Raw genomic sequence first — 19840 nt, 5'->3', positions numbered from 1 at the left:
GACGCAGAATAGGGAAGACACGTGACAGCAGTGCCTTTGACTGAGACCAAATAATGGGTGCCTGAAGTAGTGCCTTCGAGGTAGTTCAGGTACTGCCTTTCTCACATGCCACCAAAAGGCTGTACTACAGGTACGATTCGGGCGAAACCACCACCACAACACTCAACATATCGTAAGAAACAATGCTGTGACGAGGAGAGTCGTGTATAGACGGGACACAGCGCAACAAATCACTCGCTAATTCAAGGCTGGACGGTACCAAACAGTGAGCAACCGTGACTGTGTTCATAGCGCCTCACGGGATACAGAAATTAGCATGGCCGCTGGAACACGCTCCAAGCACGGAAAAAGGTCACGTGGAGTGACTGGTAGCGATATACGTCGGTACACGCCGATGACAGAGTGAAAGTGCAATCACGCGATGCATCTGTCATCGTCTCACATGGACGAACCTGCTGTCCGACCAAGTGCCTCCGCTTCTTCTTTCAGAAAGACAAAAAGACGCAGGAGCGGGTCCAGCAGCTGGAGGGAAGGGGGCAAGAGGGGCTTCTCGTAGGACATGTCACCGCAAAACCTTTTTTAGTAGGAGTGTTTGTATTGTTACATATATTAATTTCTAAATATCATCACAGTTGACTTTCTGAGTAGTGAGAGACAGAGACAGTGACAGTAACAAACGGTGTACCACATCCTTCGCTGCCGTGCTTTGTCAGAATAGTTTGATGGACTCTCCACGGAAATTAGGGTGTCTTAATGTTGCTCCAATAACCCCCCCCCCCCCCCCCTCCCAGTCACTAACCGCAATCGTACTGGGAATGTCTAGACGTTATATAACGAGTTGTGGATGCCGTAGATCAGGTCAGAATAATCTGCGTCAGTTGCTGGCGGCAGTTGACGGCTCCCCAACGTCTTTGGTGCCTCGAGCAATCAATTACAGTCGCCTCACCGCTGTCATCAGGGGGGAAGTGGGTGCTACAAGCTACTATGTGTGTATCTCCAATGCCACTGTTATTTAGGAACTATGACAAACCATAATAAAACAAGACAGTTGTAGATAATCCACAAAAATAGGTGAATAATGAAAATGATAGAATGATGGTGTTATACAGGGTAGTCAGAAACAGTCTGAAAAGCATGTAAGGGTGTCGCAGGGTAGGTTATGCTGACAAATAATTATTAAGAAAAAATTCGATACGTTGTGCCGTTTCCGAGTTAATTAGCATTGAAGTTGCCAAATCAGGCCGTTGTGAGCGCAAATTCAAGTGATCGGCCAGAGACGATGTCGCCAAACGAGAACTTCGTTCGTTTTCCTAAAACCGATCAAGGGAGCGATACAAAAATTGGAAATTAGACCGTAGTGAGCATCGAACCCGAGCCAGAGGCTGAGCAGTCTCATGCGCCATCATCTACGCTGTGGGGACAACTGACACTAATTGTATTGTATCTGACGGGCCGCTTGAATTTGCTCGCAACGACCTGATTGGCTACTTCAATGTTAATTAACTCGGGACCGGTGCAACATATCGATTTTTTTTCATTACGGTTAGTTCTCACAAGGGAACCTCCCCATCGCACCCCCCTCAGAATTAGTTATAAGTTGGTACAGTGGATAGGCCTTGAAAAACTGAACACAGATCAATCGAGAAAACAAGAAGAAGTGGTGTGGAACTATGAAAAAATAAGCAAAATATACAAACTGAGTAGTCCATGTGTAAGACAGGCAACATCCAGGTCAGTGCAAACAAAAGAGTGCCGTGGTCCCGTGGTTAGCGTGTGCGGCTGCGGAATGCTAGGTCCTTGGTTCAAGTCTTCCCTCGGGAGGATATTTTAATTTTTTTATTTTCAGACAATTATCAAAGTTCAGGCACTCACATATAATCAACTTCGCTCTCCAAAATTCCAGGACGTGTTCAGATTTGCTTGGACATATGCAGGATTTGACGGTCTACACACGGAAAAATTTGAAAACGTTAAAAACATATGTTTTGACAGAGCACAGACAAAACTGTGCGACTGTGAAACTGTTGCATTCATTTGTTGCAGTTTATGTGACAACCTCTTATGTTTTCACACTTTTTTGTGGTTAGACACTGGACTCGCATTCGGGAGGACGACGGTTCAACCCCGCGTCCGGCCATCCTGATTTAGGTTTTCCGTGATTTCCCTAAATCGCTCCAGGCAAATGCCGGGATGGTTCCTTTCAAAGGGCACGGCCGACTTCTTTCCCCGTCCTTCCCTAATCCGATGAGACCGATGACCTCGCTGTCTGGTCTCCTTCCCCAAACCAACCAACCAACCAACCAACACTTTTTTGGGAGTGATTATCACATCCACAAGAAAACCTAAATTGGGCAAGGTAGAAAAATCTTTTTACCCATTCACCAAGTGTACAAGTTAGGTGGGTCGACAACATATTCCTGACATGTGACGCACATGCCGTCACCAGTGTCGTATAGAATATATCAGACGTGTTTTCCTGTGGAGGAATCGGTTGACCTATGACCTTGCAATCAAATGTTTTCGGTTCCCATTGGACAGGCACGTCCTTTCGGCTACTAATCGCACGGTTTTGCGGTGCGGTCGCAAAACAAAAACTTGTTACACTGAACAGAGACGTCAATGAACGAACGGACAGATCATAACTTTGCAAAAATAAAGAAAGTAAACTTTTCACTCTAGGGAAGATTTGAACCAAGAACCTCTCGTTCCGCAGTTGCTCACGCTAACCACGGGACCACGGCGCTCCGAAACTCGTACTCTCCTAGATTTTGCCCGTCTTGCACACGGACTACTCAGTTTGTACATTTTGCTTAGTTTTCTCATAGTTCTACATAACTTCTTCCTGTTTTCTCGATTGATCTGTGTTCAGTTTTTCAAGGCCTATCCACTGTGCCAACTTATAACTAAATCTGAGGGGGGTGCGATGGGGAGGTTCCCTTGTCAGCATCGCATTCGGAAGGACGACGGTTCAATCCCGCGTCCGGCCATCCTGATTTAGGTTTTCCGTGATTTCCCTAAATCACTCCAGGCAAATGCCGGGATGGTTCCTCTGAAAGGGCACGGCCGACTTCCTTCCCCATCCTTCCCTAATCCGATGAGACCGATGACCACGCTGTCTGGTCTCCTTCCCCAAAACCAACCAACCAACCTTGTCAGCACTACCTACCTGGCGACACCCTTACAAGCTTCTCAGACTGTTTATGACCACCCTGTATACGTGGAATACCATATGTTCAGCACTTAACCGAAAAACCCTTTTGTTACTAAGTATCCACTTTTTCCGTAGCTCAATTTGAAACAGTTTATCATTATATTGTTGTTAACATGGTATCTCATAATGGTGAAAAGGTTTTCATCATGTTGAAAGTAAAGTCATATAGCACTGTTGGCTGAGAGACCACAAGAGGTAGGTTCAGTCGCCTAGTGGTAAAGAGTTTCCTTCCGCGAGCAGCGCAATGGCTCTTCCCTTGTGAATCTGTGCGAAGTATGTCTTATGTGCATTTCTGGTGTGTAGATGAGTGTAATGTATACGTGTATAGTGTGGCGCTGTTATATTCTTGTTGTATGATCGTGATGAGAGAAGGGAGACGGTGAAACCCGGTGCCACCCATAGCTTATTGCTCTGGAGAAGCACCGAGGGAGTCGTCGAGCTGAAAGTCCATATCCGACGAGCGGACAACCATCAGCCGTGTCACGTGCCCTCATTTCGTGAGAAACTGTCAAGAGGTTTCGAATTTAATTCTGCGTATTGGCGTAAAGTCTGATGATCAGGAACGTTTTGTCACTACTTCTCTTGCAGGCCAAATACTAGCAGTGAAAATTTCATCCACCACCACCATGGTTCGAAACGGCTTACATCCGAGTCGAGTGCCACCGCACAGGCGTTCAATAGTGACCTTTCCTGGGGAGGCGGTTATTCATCAGCCATACTGCACTATGAATATCCCGTAATTTGTGATCCCTTACTATCTCCCGGCGTAGTTGCTGGCAGAACGTGCACAGGTGTACTGCCGGCACTCGGTGTTCAACGGACACACCATTTTGGCGACCAACCCCATCGCTGTCATCAGGTGCGCTGACGAACGAATAATTAGAAATTTTGTACCCGTTGAACACCGAGAAACGTAAGTACACCCGCGAATTGTTCTGTCTGCTGGTAATTTATCAAGATTAAGTCACGCAAATAGCTACCGTAGTAAAAAAGTATTCTCCAAATAGTAAACAAATTTTTGTAGGTAGTTTTTTAATCGAGGGACACTTTTATTCTGCTTAATTATTTAGAACGCCCACATCACTCAGATCTGAAGACGATTCGGTTTCATTTCAACTAAAGTATGAGACCGTTAATTTACAAATGAAACAAGTTCTGTGTAAAGAATACTGAATGTTTTGTAGCTAAAGTAGCGTCCGCAATATTCTCAGTATATGCGATATAAGTCGTTCAGTGTCCTGATTAAAAGGGTCTCTACTTGCCATAAAAATGTCGTCGCCAGTTTACACTACATCTATATAATCTGAAAACGTCGATGAATCCTAACCCTTCATTTAAGTGGATAGTTCACATACATGTAAAAAGGAAAGAAACAGCTATATAGCGTCAGAACATACGAACGTGAGAAGTAAATAATATAAGTCCTTCACGTATTTGCAAATATAGTCTACATATGCATTGCAATGACACTTTATTAAGTGACAAAGACCGTCTGTACAAACGTTTTAGATGCTCTGGAAACGTTTGTGGCCGAAGGACATCTCGCGACAGTTGAACTGAAACTCGCCTTCGAAAACGCTGATCTTCGCATAAAGGTACAAATGTGACAAGGATCCATTTTTTCGATACTTACCAAACAATCTGCAAGTTCAGTGCGATCTGTCACTCGTTGTGTATCAAAATTTCACTGCTTGTAGTAAGGTCAATTGAGTTGTAAAGATATATAATAAGTTCAAACCTCAAATATTCAAAACCTATCGCGATATACATTCATAGTCATAAAAATGGGTGCACCCAGAAGAACAAGGCGAATTGCTATCATTGTTGGCAGGCCGACAGATGGTACTACACATGTGATATGGTTCTACTTTCAACTGTGAAGGACGAACATGTGTTGCACGACACGCCCACAAAATGTACATGTTACTATGGTGTCGAGCCCCTACGGTTGTGAATACAAGCGGCTGGACGTCACGGCATAGAGTTTTACAAGTCTCAGATGATGTCCTGTGATACTCCATCCGTGCCACTGGCACCTGAGCGTGCAGATCCCACAAATTGGTGGGTGGAGCTAGAATCCTCATGACACACTGCCCGCAGCTCGTGGTATAGTGGCTAGCGTTGCTGCCCCTGAATCACGGGGTCCAAGTTCGATTCCCGACCGGGTTGGGGATTTTCTCTGCCTGGGGACTGAGTGTTTGTGTTGTCATCATCATTATCATTCGTATTGGTTTGCGTAAAAAATTGATGTGAAAAAAATTGGGACTTGTACGGGCGCTGATGACCGCGCAGTTGAGCGCTCCACAAACTAAACATCGTCACATCATCGCACATTCATCGGCACGCCACACATTCTCGATCGGGGAGAAATCGGGCGATGCCGCTGGCCACGGCAGAGTATCCACAACTGCAGCGAATTCTAGGGAGGTGGCAGCGGTATGAGGAAGAGAGCTGACCTGAGGGTATGGGCGTGGGTCCTCCTGAACAGCAGAGCTACCGTTTGCAGGATCATCCATGTAACGTGCAGCTGTCTCAGAGGCCGTTGGAAACACTAACGGTGAACGGGCAACTTAATATAGCGCTCCCAACACCATCACACCAGTTGGCGGTATGGAGACCCCGAACCACTCTTTATGCAGGCACGACCCATGTGGCTGTCACCTCCGAGACAGAAGCAACACGTGTTCGAAAGATGACCTACTGCCAGTCTGCAGGGTCCCATGTCAGTCGTTGCCGACACCAGGAGAGTCGTGTGTGACGTTGCGGGGGTGCAAGTGGCGTGTGCCGCAACATTCGGCGTGTGGCGAGCCTTGCGTCATGCAGTCGCCTGCCGACGGTACAAACACTTACGGGGGGTTGCAGAGAAAGCAGGATTGCACGCTGAACGGTCCTATCGCTGCCGTTGGACCAGCTCGTGCGTGGTGAACAATCCGCCGATGCTCCCTCTTTGCGATGCTTGACGGATGCTCAGATCCCACGTGTCATGCTTACATGCCTTCCTCTATCCAGACAACGGTGGTGTCTGTACGGCCGGTGTGGCGCCCAATACGTCGATGTGACCACCCAACTTCCTGCAGCCCCACCATACGTCCCCTCTCGGACTCATCTAGCTGGGGAAAATGCTGTGGAACGTGTCACCTGGTCGTTCAGGTGATGCTCTAGTTATGCTAACCGCTGTCGTGGTCGCTGGCACGGCTGCTTGGGGCGCTCTTAGAGCAACCGAGGGGCCCGACATCACGGCCCCACACACGCTCCCCGAGTGCCCAGCCGGAATTGGAAAGTAATCATTGGTATAGCTGATGGTATGCAACATGCCCACCCATACTCCAGTGGTTCGTTCAGGTCCTTTTGAGTGAAGCTCTTTTTATGACGCTGAGTGTGTGGTGTCACCGCCAGACACCACACTTGCTAGGTGGTAGCCTTTAAATCGGCCGCGGTCCGGTAGTATACGTCGGACCCGCGTGTCGCCACTGTCAGTGATTGCAGACCGAGCGCCGCCACACGGCAGGTCTAGAGAGACTTACTAGCACTCGCCCCAGTTGTACAGCCGACTTTGCTAGGAAAGGTTCACTGACAAATACGCTCTCATTTGCCGAGACGATAGTGAGCATAGCCTTCAGCTACGTCATTTGCTACGATCTAGCAAGGCGCCATTACCAGTTTATATTGAGATTGTTATTAATGTATCAACAAGAGCGATGTTCTCCAATTATGGATTAAAGTTAAGTATTCCAAGATCTTCGTACTTTATTTGCAATTCTCAAGACATTGTCCTGTTCCAGACCTCACGCCAGTCTGCGTGAGCTTAAACGCGTGCCTTTCGGCTACCTCCGAGTGGCTTGGCTGTCTTGCCAAGTCACTACAGAGTGTAAAATTCCTTTCCAATTTTCTTCTCACAGACCGTTGAGGAAAGTGTCGATGTTCATAAAGCAATTCCAGTAAATCTGATTGGTAATTTCTCTTTTCGGGGAAGATTTTCGGCTGAAGTGTATCTCACGAAGAAACGACATGTCCCATGAAAACTATAGGACACGAATTTGTCATTCTTTTATATAACACCTGATTTTGTTTATGAGAACTCCTTCATCAAATTTTCTCCAGTTAGACAGAAGGCTAACACTGTTCAAACGTAATTGTAATATATACAGGACGTCCATCGAAACGTGGGCGACCCTGACCCATCATGAACGTTGCGAGATATTAAAACGAAATGCACGGTAAGGGACGGCACCAAGAGCAGAGAATATTTTACTGCACGGTTACTAACTTCATTTCCTTATCTACCTATATGGAGGGACAACTATGGTTTTAGAGAGAAGTCGCAAACTATTTTGTGATATTATTAAGTCCTCGAAAATAGGAGTATTGTGACGCATCACTTGCTAATTTTTGCAAAGAAATATTTTGTAAACATATGTGGAATGGGAGGGGGTGCAGACTAACTGCACTGCGAGGTTTCTCTTACACTGCCAAGAAAACTTGCATAACGGAGAGGAAACAACTATGTGGTTAAGACACTGGTATATTTCGGAAGGGAATGATTAAACCCTTTTATTGCCTTCGCAGATATTTTTCTAAAATACACTAATGATTCCTTCAACAACACCACGGACGTTTCAAACGACCCAAGTCAGTACTCTGTCTCTAACGTATTCGATGGTGACAGGACCGATGCGGAAGCACTCTCGCAAGTAAGCCTGCCACGAGCGGCTACAAATTCCAGCAACAGTGGGCGGCCTTCGGTTGACGAGTATGCAGCTACGGCCCAAGCCTGCGTGTGTCCAGTGAAGTAAAAAACTGAGCACACATCTCACCTAAATAGAATCCAATTAACAACATCTTTACCTCTCTCCGGGATAACGTGGGTTCTTTCTGTCATATGTTTAAACGCTATTTGGCCAACTTCGTGCTAAGTTACTTTTTTCAGTCCAGACGTAATGACAAGTTTTCACCGGTATTTGTAGGAAATATTAAGATGTTAACGTAAGATACTACTTTCGACAGAGTTTTTTTAATCGAGAGCATTTGTGTGGTGCTAACGATTGCGTCGAGTGCTTGTGCTGTGTTGCTGTGGACGTTTATGGAAATTAAAAGGAGGGGAGGGGAGAGCAACCACATATAGCCTGCTGCTCCCAGTTATCACCAAGGGAGCAGAAGCGGCGCACTTCTCCATTCCATCGTCGGATCATCACAAACATTATATATTAGTTTACTCATCTTGAGTGGCAAGGGGCGATCTGTGTTAATTACTTGAGAGAAGCTGAACTTTTTCTACCTTTATTACCGATTACCGGTATCGGTATGCATAGTTACCATCTCCTGGTAGGTTATGGCATTCCTCCTATACCAGATGTACAAGTACTCTTTCTAAACCATTGTCAGGTATGTGATGGGTGAAATGAACGATGCATCGGTAAGTCAAAGTTAAAACCACAATATAAAGAGTAATTCATCGAATTCTCGTGCCCCTTACCACACACTACTGTGAACATCATTTCAGCCGGTCCAGCGGTGCCCTGGCTGCACACAGTAGTGTGTGGTATGAGACACGAGCATATGGTGAATTACTCCGTATATTGTGGTTTTAACCTTGATTTACTGATGCATCGTTCACTTCGACCCTCACGTACCTCTCATGTTCGAGAAGGTGTACTTTTGCAGCTGCTATAGGAGACATGTAGTAACCTTTTATCGAGATCTGAAGATGGTAACCAAGCTTACCGAAGCCGGTAGTCGACAATATAAGCTGTATAGAAGCGACCTTGGCTAAGAATTTCACCTCGTCTCAAGAACATTGTGTATTCTATGAGGAACTGCGAGAGAGCTTGTAATTTAAACCAGGTCTTGACGCACAGACTGATGATCAGCTACAGTAATAACTTCATTTCCTTATCTACCAAGATGATGGAACAACCCTGGTTTTTAGAGTGAAATAGTAAAATTTTTAGTGGCATTGGTACGCCCTCGAAAAGAGGAGTATTATTACATATTGCTTGCTAACGTTTGCTGTGTAACATTTGGTAAAAATAGTGAATCTGCCAGAAATGTTACATCTACCAGCTCTTATCTTTTTGCTGCCAAAAACTGGTGATGAAAGTTTCCACAATTTCCCACAGGGTACTTGCGTGCGAGCAACCACACCTAGAGCGCATTAACTTCGTCACTTCTGCATATGCTGGTGTCGACTGATTGTAAAAAAAAAAAAAAAAATGTTCAAATGGCTCTGAGGACTATGGGACTTAACATCTCAGGTCATCAGACCCCTAGAACTTAGAACTACTTAAACCTAACTAACCTAAGGACATCACACACATCCACGCCCGAGGCAGGATTCGAACCTGCGACCGTAGCGGTCGCGCGGTTCCAGACTGTACCGCCTAGAGCCGCTCGGCCACCAGCGGCCGGCGGCTGATTGTAACTTGGTAGCTCGGTGGGTCAATGTCAGACTATGTTTGATGAAAAGTATCCAGAAAACTATTAGCGGACATTAATACAGGACACGTCCACCCATCACCTATGCTGGGGACACTTGAATGGGGCAGCACATCCTTCTTCGAGAGCGACGTTGGACGCTGGGGTCTGCAGGGAAGTCGACGCTCTAACCAATCCTAGAAATGTTTCATTGGGTTGAGGTCGGGACTCCTGGCAAGCCAGTCCATCTCAAGAATCTTGATTATGACAATCGTCGTCTCCGAACCGTTCCTCTTCTTAAGCAGCACACAATACAGTATAATATGTTCGTATCTTTCCGCATGTAGCGTTTTCTTAAGCGCAATAGTCTGGACCGGAGACCTTACCTTTATTAAGTGATTTTAGCTGCTTCTCTATCGATCTACTTCCAAGTTACTCATGTTGGCAATCGTTCTAGATCCGAATTCTGTAACATTCACTTCGTCTTCTTTGGTGAAGGGGTTTCGAAAAACTGTGATTGACCTCTCTGCTTTAGTAGCACTGTCATCAGTGACATCCACATTGCCATCGCCCAGTGAAGGCATTGATTGCATTTTGTCGCTGATGTACTTTACATATGACCAAAATCTCTTTGGGACTTCTGCGAGATTTCGAGGCAGAGTTTCGTTGTGGATTCAACGAAGTTCGCGATAATTTCGAGATCCTGTAAAACTTCGTCAATCTTGGGGATTTTGCGTTCTTTCTCTAAAATAAAGATAATTGAAGTGTAGTGAATTTGTCAAAGCATAGCCTGTGGCGAAAGCTATGCAAAGAGATTACCTAAGCGCTTCATAAAAGCTCGACAGAATTGAGAGAAGGGGGTGTCAGGTAGCTACAGCCAATATGAGACTTTCGAGACGTTGACTCCGGAAGTCCCCCATGCTTGGGCACTGTTGGATGGGCTGACATAAGGTGTGGGCGCTGATTTGGTGCTCTGGCTGGTAACGTGGATAAAGGTATAAAAATGAGTTACATCATCTTTGATAATGTCCGCAATGTGTCGTTTAGAGTTAGTGAAGTCAGGGAAGTGTTAGAAGACGGTTTAATAATTTTGATGGTATAGAGTAAATGGCAAATTGTGATTCTGACCGTTGAGAATGAGTGTTAGTCATCAGTTCTGCACTCCATTTTGTGCATAATTACTGGTGAAATTTCTTCATTTGAGAGCACGTTCAGGCTGTTGCATTATTATTATAGTTTTGTTGGAATAAAGTTGCATTTTATGCAACGTTTCTATGTAACGTAGGCAAGAGCACATGTTTGCACCAATTCTGTGAATGGAGATTAACAAGTAGAAATTCAAAGTTTTGCGAGTGGTTAATGACGTTAAAAGTTTTTCAGGGAAAACAGAAGCCAGGCCAGAGTATTTTTTCAGTTATTTTATTAATTTTGGTTTGTTTCTCTGTGACTTAAATTGGAGCTATCATGCTCACCACATGCTTGAGTGAAATCTAAGTCCACGTAAGGTATAAAAGTGTGTTAAATTGTCATAATGTTTTTTAAAAGTGATTCAGAGAAATTTGGTACCCTTCTTGTGAGAATTTTCTTTTAAGTTTTTTTTTTTTTTTTTTTTTTTTTTTTTTTTTTTTTTTTTTTTTTTTAATGAGGTCAAATCAAGTGTATAGCAGTAATTCATGTGATTTAGGTGTTGTTTAATTTCTTGCAGTACCATTTAATGATTATGATTTTAATGGCCCTCAGCCACATCTTACGTAAAAATTGGGTAATTTTCGGTGAATTGCTTTTGTGAATGCTAACGGACTTCATGAGTTCCCGCCAATGTTTGTTACTTACCCTACGCTCGTTCGAGTGGTTTGCTTCAATCCCTTCCTATGGAATAACAGCCCATCAAAACCAAATTTATTAATGTATGTTAGATTTTAAACTTCGCGTTAGATTTTATTTGTTTATCCGATCCACCACAGCTTGCTGTACAAAAACGATATCAGATACGGTGATAGTCTAAAATATAATTTGTATTCGCCAATGTGCAGTTGGATAAAATCCCTCAATAATCTCCGTTTTGCTCTGCTTTCCGATAATGTAAGCTGACGCAATTATTTGGAATAACAACCACACACACCCCACCACCCTTTTTCCTGTATTTTTATGCGTCCATGTGTGAATGCTGCTATGCTGAAAAACACTGAAGTTAATCCGTGTCCCTACCCCATAGCATAACTGAAGTTTCTTTTGTGCGTAGGAGTTCAAATAAGGTAAAATTCTTAACTATTGCCATAGTTCCCATACCGAGAATCAGTATTATCTAACCTCCTATTGAAAGCTGTGTTTTATAATAATAAAATTACATGAACTTAAAGAATCACGTTTTGATATGGATATAAACAAATCGCCACTCCGTTTTCTGATTAAATGCAGTTTGTGCTCAATCTCATTGAAAAAAATGGTTTGAATGATGAAATAAAAGGTTGTAGGAGAAATAATTAAAGCTTTAATGGAGCAGAAGTCAATAGCAGCTGAAATGACATGTCGCGTGGTTAGGGCCTCGCGGTGGGTAGACCCAATCGCTTGGTGAAAGTCTTTTGAGGTGACGCCACTTCGACGACTTGCACGTCGATGAGGATGAAATGATGATGTGAAGACGACACAAACACCCAGCCCCTGAGCGGAGAAAATCCCCAACCCAGCCGGGAATCGTACCCGAGCTTCCCGGCATGACAGAGTGGCGCGCTGAGCACTTTTTTTTATCCTTATTGTTCTTTGTGTTTGGTCGTAGCGGACGCCACACGACATCCGTTGATGTTCGCTGTTGATCCCTTCACTCAGGTTTTTTTATTACCGACACCAGCCTGGTCTCTGACCGAACATGCTGAGCTACAGTGTCAGCAGACTCGGCTGCGGTGGCGGACTAATAGCAGCTTAACTATGGTCATGAAATGCCCAGACGGTTATCGCCCTCTCCGCTGAATGTATTGGCTTGAGGTACAGTTAGAGTCATCCACTGCATTGTTAAACTGATTACAGTTCCAAGCGCCATGTACAACTAGTAAATACGTAGCTTAAGTCGGATCGTTATTATCAATCAAAATCAGTGTACCAAGAACCCCAACATACAGTAAGAAGTTGAAATTTGCATAGAGATTACCAGAGAGTAGTTGGAGGTGTAAACCCAACTTACAGAGGCACGAATACAGAGCGAAATGACAGAATAGGAGAGTGATTGGCGTTCATGTGTCATAGTTTAATTGTACCTCATAGACGGTAATCGTGCTATCTGTGACTTCCCCTGTCAGTTCAAAGGTCGGAGGAAGGTAAAAGTATATACCATATCCAACAGGACTCTGCCTAGTAAAGCACTCCTATGATCAAATCCACCTTCGAACTACGTCTGTGATCTGTCGTTAGTAAAAAGTCATCAATCTACGTGCTGTTTCGCAATTCGTATCACAGCATTGCAGGGGTAGCAGAGGGTGGTTTAGTAGGTAATGTTATGCCAAGGAAGGAATGTCTGGAAATGTAGCGTTTGGATATAAAATAAGTTATAAGATCGGCTCGTTTTCAGATTTCCCACTTCACCGTAAGCACACAAACAGCCACATTTTGTATGATGGAAATCCTCATGCCATACATTTACATGGATTCAGAGACGGTTCGGTATCAGTATACGGGCTGCTATCATTGACGTTCATCTTATTGGGCCGCACGTTTCACGGTACCGACTAACGGGTACAGTTACTTGACATTCCCGAGTGAGGTGCTGGTGAAAGTATTGGAAGATTTGCCACTGTTACTCAGTCAAGCACTTCGCCCCCGTCCGTGTCTAAATTAATAAGACATTTGGTGAAAGATGGATAGGTCGAGGGGGACAAGTCCTTGGCCGCCATGCTCACCGGATTTACACTACCAGATGTTTTTCTTGTGGGGCCATATGACGAGTCTTGTGTAAATGACGCATGTATAGTCGGAAGAAAACCTTCTAGCACGAGTTCTGGTGGCAGCAGGGATAGTGGACCGTGTGTATGAAAACATGCGTCGCGGATACACCTCGTGCATCGATCAGCATGGTCACCTTTTGGAGCTGCTCCTGTATAGCACACAGATCAGAGGCTGGAGATTTGGAATTAATCCGATCTTCAAACTTATTTGACCTTCTGACGGTATATTTCTGGACATGGGTTCCTCACCGAAACTTTATCTACTAATATCCCTCTGCAACACTAAGAATCCTGTAACAGGAATTGTGAAACACGGCAAGTAATCATCTCAATCCATCGTCAGCATTTTCCTCAAACAGGAAAAAAGTCGCAATGTGGACACTTGATTTCGTGCCGGAGTCTCTCCCTTGAAGGGTTTTGTAACATGTTGTTGCTGTTGTTGTGGTCTTCAGTCCAGTATTGCCTCATGTGTTCCAACATTTCTACCGAATCCAAACTGATCTTCCCCGAGGTCGGCTTCTACCAGTGTTTCCATTCGTCTGTAAGGAATTCGTGTTAGTATTTCGCAGCCATGACTTATTAAACTGATAGTTCGGTAATTTTCACATATGTCAACACCTGCTTTCTTTGGGATTGGAAATATTATATTCTTCTTGAAGTCTGAGGGTATTTCGCCTGTCTCATACACCTTGCTCACCAGGTGGTAGAGTTTTGTCAGGGTTGGCTCTCCCAAGGCTATCAGTAATTCTAATGGAATGTTGTCTACTCTCGCGGCCTTGTTTCGATTCAGGTCTTTCAGTGCTCTGTCAAACTCTTCACGCAGTATCATATCTCCCATTTCACCTTCATCTACATCATCTTCCATTTCCATAATATTGTCCTCAAGAACATCGCCCTTGTATAGACCTTCTATATACCCCTTCCACCTTTCTGCTTTCCCTTCTTTGCTTAGAACTGTTTTTCCATCTGAGCTCTTGATATTCATGCAAGTGGTTATCTTTTCTCCAAAGGTCTCTTTGATTTTCCTGTAGGCATTATCTATCTTACCACTAGTGATATACGCCTCTACATCCTTATATTTGTACTGTAGCCATCCCTGCTTAGCCGTTTTGCACTTCCTGTCGATCTCATTTTTGAGACGTTTGTATTCCTTTTTACCTGCTTCATTTACTGCATTTTTGTATTTTCTCCTTTCATCAATTAAATTCAGTATCTCTTCTGTTACCGAAGGATTTCTATTAGCCCTCGTCTTTTTACCTACTTGATCCTCTGCTGCCTTCACTTTTCATCTCTCAAAGCTACCCATTCTTATTCTACTGTATTTATTTCCCCTGTTCTTGTCAATCATTCCCTAAAGATCTCTCTGAAACTCTCTACAACCTCTGGTTCTTTCAGTTTATCCAGGTCCCATCTCCTTAAATTCCCACCTTTTTGTAGTTTCTTCAGTTTTAATCTACTGTTCATAACCAATATATTGTGGTCAGAGTTCACATCCGCCCCTTGAGCCGGCCGTTGTGACCGAGCGATTCTAGGCGCTTCAGTCTGGAACCGCGCGAGCACTACTGTCGCAGGTTCGAATCCTGCCTCGGGCGTGGATGTGTGTGATGTCCTTAGGTTAGCTGGGTTTAAGCAGTTCTAAGTTCTAGGGGACTGATGACCTCAGATGTTAAGTCCCATAGTGCTCAGAGCCATTTGGACCATTTTTGACCCGCCCCTGGAAATATCTTACAATTTAAAACCTGCTTCCTAAATCTCTGTCTTACCATTATATAATCTGTCCGAAAGCTTCCAGTGTCTCCAGGCCTCTTCCATGTATACAACCTTCTTTCATGATTCTTCAACCAAGTGTTAGCTATGATTAAGTTATGCTCCGTGCAAAATTCTACCAGGCGGCTTCCTGTTTCATTCCTTACTCCCATTCCATATTCACCTACTACTTTTCCCTTCTCTTCCTTTTCCTTTTGTAATATATCTGACCGATTAGTTAAGCCACTGGGTTACTAGTCGGAAGAATGACTACAGTACCCTAGGTCACAAATACACGCTATTTACGATGGCGTTCGACGCTGAAATAACTAGCTCCATTCTTGCCAGTGGTAGAAAATTTAATCGCCTGTATTCGCCTTGAGAAGAGAACGTTAAACTAAACACGAAACCATTGGGCATTGCCTCACGGACTAAAAGCATCAGACACGACTATCACTAAGTCTGATGGTGACGCTGGGTTCGGTGCCACCCTCTTCATTTGACGCGATATTCAAGACGATTAGGTTACGTGCAAATGCAAGCTTTCAGCATCTCCCTTATCTCCCTCGGCGTTACCAACATTACAAACACTACGTTCATTTCTATTCGTACTCCTCACAGTAGTTCGTACCAAACAATAAAACTTAAAAAAAGAAATAGACAATTCGCGACGATAAGGTTTAGACGTGTGCAAGGAATGGAAACGTTTCCGATTTAGATAGCTGCAGCGGCACCTCGCAGCCGATAATCCTGTAAGACATAGTCGCAGTCTATAGAAGGTGGTTCACGTCCTTATTTGGTCATCCTGATGAAGGCCTCCCGTTGATTCTGTAAATCACTTCAAGTGACAACCTGGAAGTTACAGTAATAAGGCCGCGGTTATTTCTATGCCACATTCTTGACCAGATTCACCTCTAACAATTTCGATATCGACATGACCTCGACCTCTGTCCTTCACTGCTTTTCTCTTCAGTGTATACTGTATGCGGTATGTCTGTTATACTCGCCAATGTGATTGATAGTCGGGTAGCGACGATCACAGTGACCTATGCTGTCCACAAGCAAATAAGGCGACTGACATTCCACTGCAGACTCTTAGCGTCATGATTACATTCATCCCGTAAGACATGTTTAAGAAACTGTAACGCAGGTCAGTTCCATTTTTCATTAACGAGTTACATCGTAAAGAGGTGTTAAATTTACGAGGACATAAAGTAACGTACTTAAAGTTGTTCGCAGTGGCTGTGCGAAATTCTTATACATCAATGCCCTATCCGCAATGGAGTTCGTGGAAATACTTTGTGTTGCTTTTTTCTGAATTCTCTGTTGTTGTTAACATATAGAAGAATGCTGCGAGGGCCAGGCCTATTCCCATTGGTAGCACAGAGCGATGTGGAGCACTGATCAGACGTACGACCCGTGTTTAAGGAGGCTGTGGTTCAAATCCTTAACCGGAAATCCAGATACAGGTTTTCCATGATTTCCCTAAATCACTTAGGGCAAATTCCGGGATGGTTCTTTTAAATGGGGGCATCCAGTTTCCTTACCTATCCCTTCCCAATTCGAGCTTGTGCTCCGGCTGTAATGACCTCGCCGTCGATTGTGTGGGGCGGCTGGTGGAATAATTTGTTTATATAATATGTTGTTTAAATGCAGAGTGTAATGTAGAAATTATGCATTTCCCGGCCGATGCACCAATTGTGGGGCTACAGTCTAGAGCCGAGTGACCGCTACGGCCGCAGGTTCGAATCCTGCCTCGGGCATGGATGTGTGTGATTTCCTTTGGTTAGTTAGGTTTAATTAGTTCTAAGTTCTAGGCGACTGATAACCTCAGAAGTTAAGTCGCATAGTGCTCAGAGCCATTTGAACCAATTGTGGGGCGGCTGGTAGAATAATTTGTTTATATAATATGTTGTTTAAGTGCAGAGTGTAATGTAGAAATTATGCATTTCCCGGCAGATTAACCATATGTGGGGCGGCGGGTAGAATTATTGATATTTAAATGTTCCTATTATTTATTTATTTAATGCTGTCTTTTGCCGTTCTCAACACTGGCTCTCTAACTACAATATTGGCAACCAGAAAGTGATTAGTAAAACGTGAAGCCTGTAATTAGAATTCCTAGTGCCCACTTCATCTGAGAAATACATTTATAGCTACAGCTTATAGCTCTGAGGAATTAGGACATTGTCTGGGATTCATAATCAAAAGCGATTTTCTAAAATTGTTCAGTATATTCTGAAAGTCACAGACCAAAAGAATCCACACAATCCAACTAACAGAGCAGTTCAGAGTCTAATGCGCTGATACAACTATAACAGTTCAAATTAAATGTTTAAGTGAATGTTCGCCATAATTTGATGATAATGTTCATCAAACGCCACGCTAAATAATGGCAGAATGTTTGTCCCGCAGCGGCACGTGAAAATACGACATACGCAAACTGAAGATAAATCATTAAAGTCATCCCAGAATTAACACTTCACTCGAAAATGATTTCATGGTTATGCGTATCCCGAGTGACTTATTATGGCCTCCGAGGCTGTTTTTAGCAATGATACCGACGCGACGCGACTCCCGGCACAGGTGGTGTGCTATTCAGCGTCTAGAGAGAACTGGGGCCTTGCTTCCTCTTATATATAAAGCCGCGGTGCGGACGGCTAAGGGAACGCCTGCTCAAAATTGCTCTCCCGACTAGCCGCTGGGCTAGTAATGCACCACTTTAAGTTATTGAATAAATCATTGCTTCCTTTGCTGATGGCCGAAGAAGCTCTCAATTTAAATGTGCAATCAGCACACAGGTAAAGTAATCATAATAAAAGTCTGACGTGGCGAAGTCAAATATTTTGGGCGAGAGAATTAATTTAATTACTCTACACGCAGTAGATGAGCTCTGAACTTGCCCTTTGGAGATACGCTATCGCTATAGTTTTATAGTTATTTAATTGAAACTTCTCACATCTTTATGATTAAAGCGGATCTCCCTTCTACTTAAATTGAAACATCCTAGCCTTATGTATTCGCCTACTTAATCTATCTTGCTTCCTTAATTTCTAAGACAAAACTCAGAAAATTATGAATTTCAACTAAAATTTTAATTTGCGAGATCCAGAATACTGTTCCTACTAAATTATTATGAAAAGGGAATCTAAATATAAATTTTTAAGTTTCTAGCTCTTTTATGTTGCGCCAATGATTTTTACAGAAAAACGTCCAAATTTCGAAAATGGTTAAAGTTGTTGAACTGACATTCAATACATGTTGATTTAGTATTACTCCTGACATGCTAGAAACGTTTCAGGTTATTTACTTGATTTTTAAAGTATTGCGCAACATTTATGACGTCAGAGCTAGTTACTGCGGACTAGGCTGGCACACAATGGAAAGACTGATGTGAATTTTATACAGCGTGAGTAGGCTGCTTCCCTACAATGGGACGTCAAACCGTAATGTTACGCCTTCCACCGCAGCGCTGGCTTTCAACTTGAAGTGAAGGGAGTTTGTACATAAAATCTTGGACGCAGATTCAATTTGACTGTTAGGGTGAAATGACGGGATCAGGCACGATCAACATAGGAATTCTAAATGGTTCAAATGGCTCTGACCACTATGGGACTTAACATCTGAGGTCATCAGTCCCCTAGAACTTAGAACTAGTTAAACCTAACTAACCTAAGGACTTCACAAACATCCATGCCCGAGGCAGGATTCGAACCTGCGACCGTAGCGGTCGCGCGGTTCCAGACTGAAGCGCCTTTAACCGCGTGGCCACACTGGCCGGCTAGGAATTCTGTGAATGAAAACTGGCTTCCACAGACAGTTGTGTGTTATACCTCAGTTTCGGGCTGTGTTCTGCACCAGAGCTTAATAGCATAGTGATCTAGTTCCGAATACAGGAATTTGAGCCGGTATGTATTATTGACTGTTGGCATCGTATGAGTACACTGATCGATTTAAATATGTGTTTTAGCAGTTCTCCATAGTCGAATATGGAAACAGTGGAATACTGATACCTTATTTCAGTGTCAAAACGTAACGTACTCGTACAAAGAGCTGAAACACGAAACAACATTTACGCTGTAATGTGACTTCGAGCATTGAGTAAACCACCTATGTCCTCGCAATTACTCCCACCTCGTTACTCTCGTCCTAATTTATAATGGCCAGCAACGCTTGAGATACGTGTATCTCGTTGTTTATTTATTGTTAGCACTAGTGTATACGCACTGAAGTTCTCCGCTTGACTATCCAGTATGCACAAGCTATGCTACAACAAAATTCATACTTTACATTTAAAATATTTGGATAAATATTAGCAATATTCTCCGCCTCTAATGCATGAAATTTCATTTAAACAGAAAACAGATCAGCCTTACTAAAGTCGACTTTGGACCTAAGCGTCCAATATTGGCACATCATTTGATGTCCAATTGGAAAGGTATAGATAACGCCTTATGTTGTTCACTCTATAGTGTGTGCGTTATGAATAAGGAAAAGTATTTCTTAAATACTTTCATATTTTACAACATAAATTCTT

The sequence above is a fragment of the Schistocerca americana genome, chromosome X, assembly GCF_021461395.2.
Source record: "Schistocerca americana isolate TAMUIC-IGC-003095 chromosome X, iqSchAmer2.1, whole genome shotgun sequence".
NCBI lineage: Eukaryota > Metazoa > Arthropoda > Insecta > Orthoptera > Acrididae > Schistocerca > Schistocerca americana.
The sequence above is the reverse complement of the archived record's forward strand: the minus strand, read 5'-3'. Positions refer to the sequence as shown.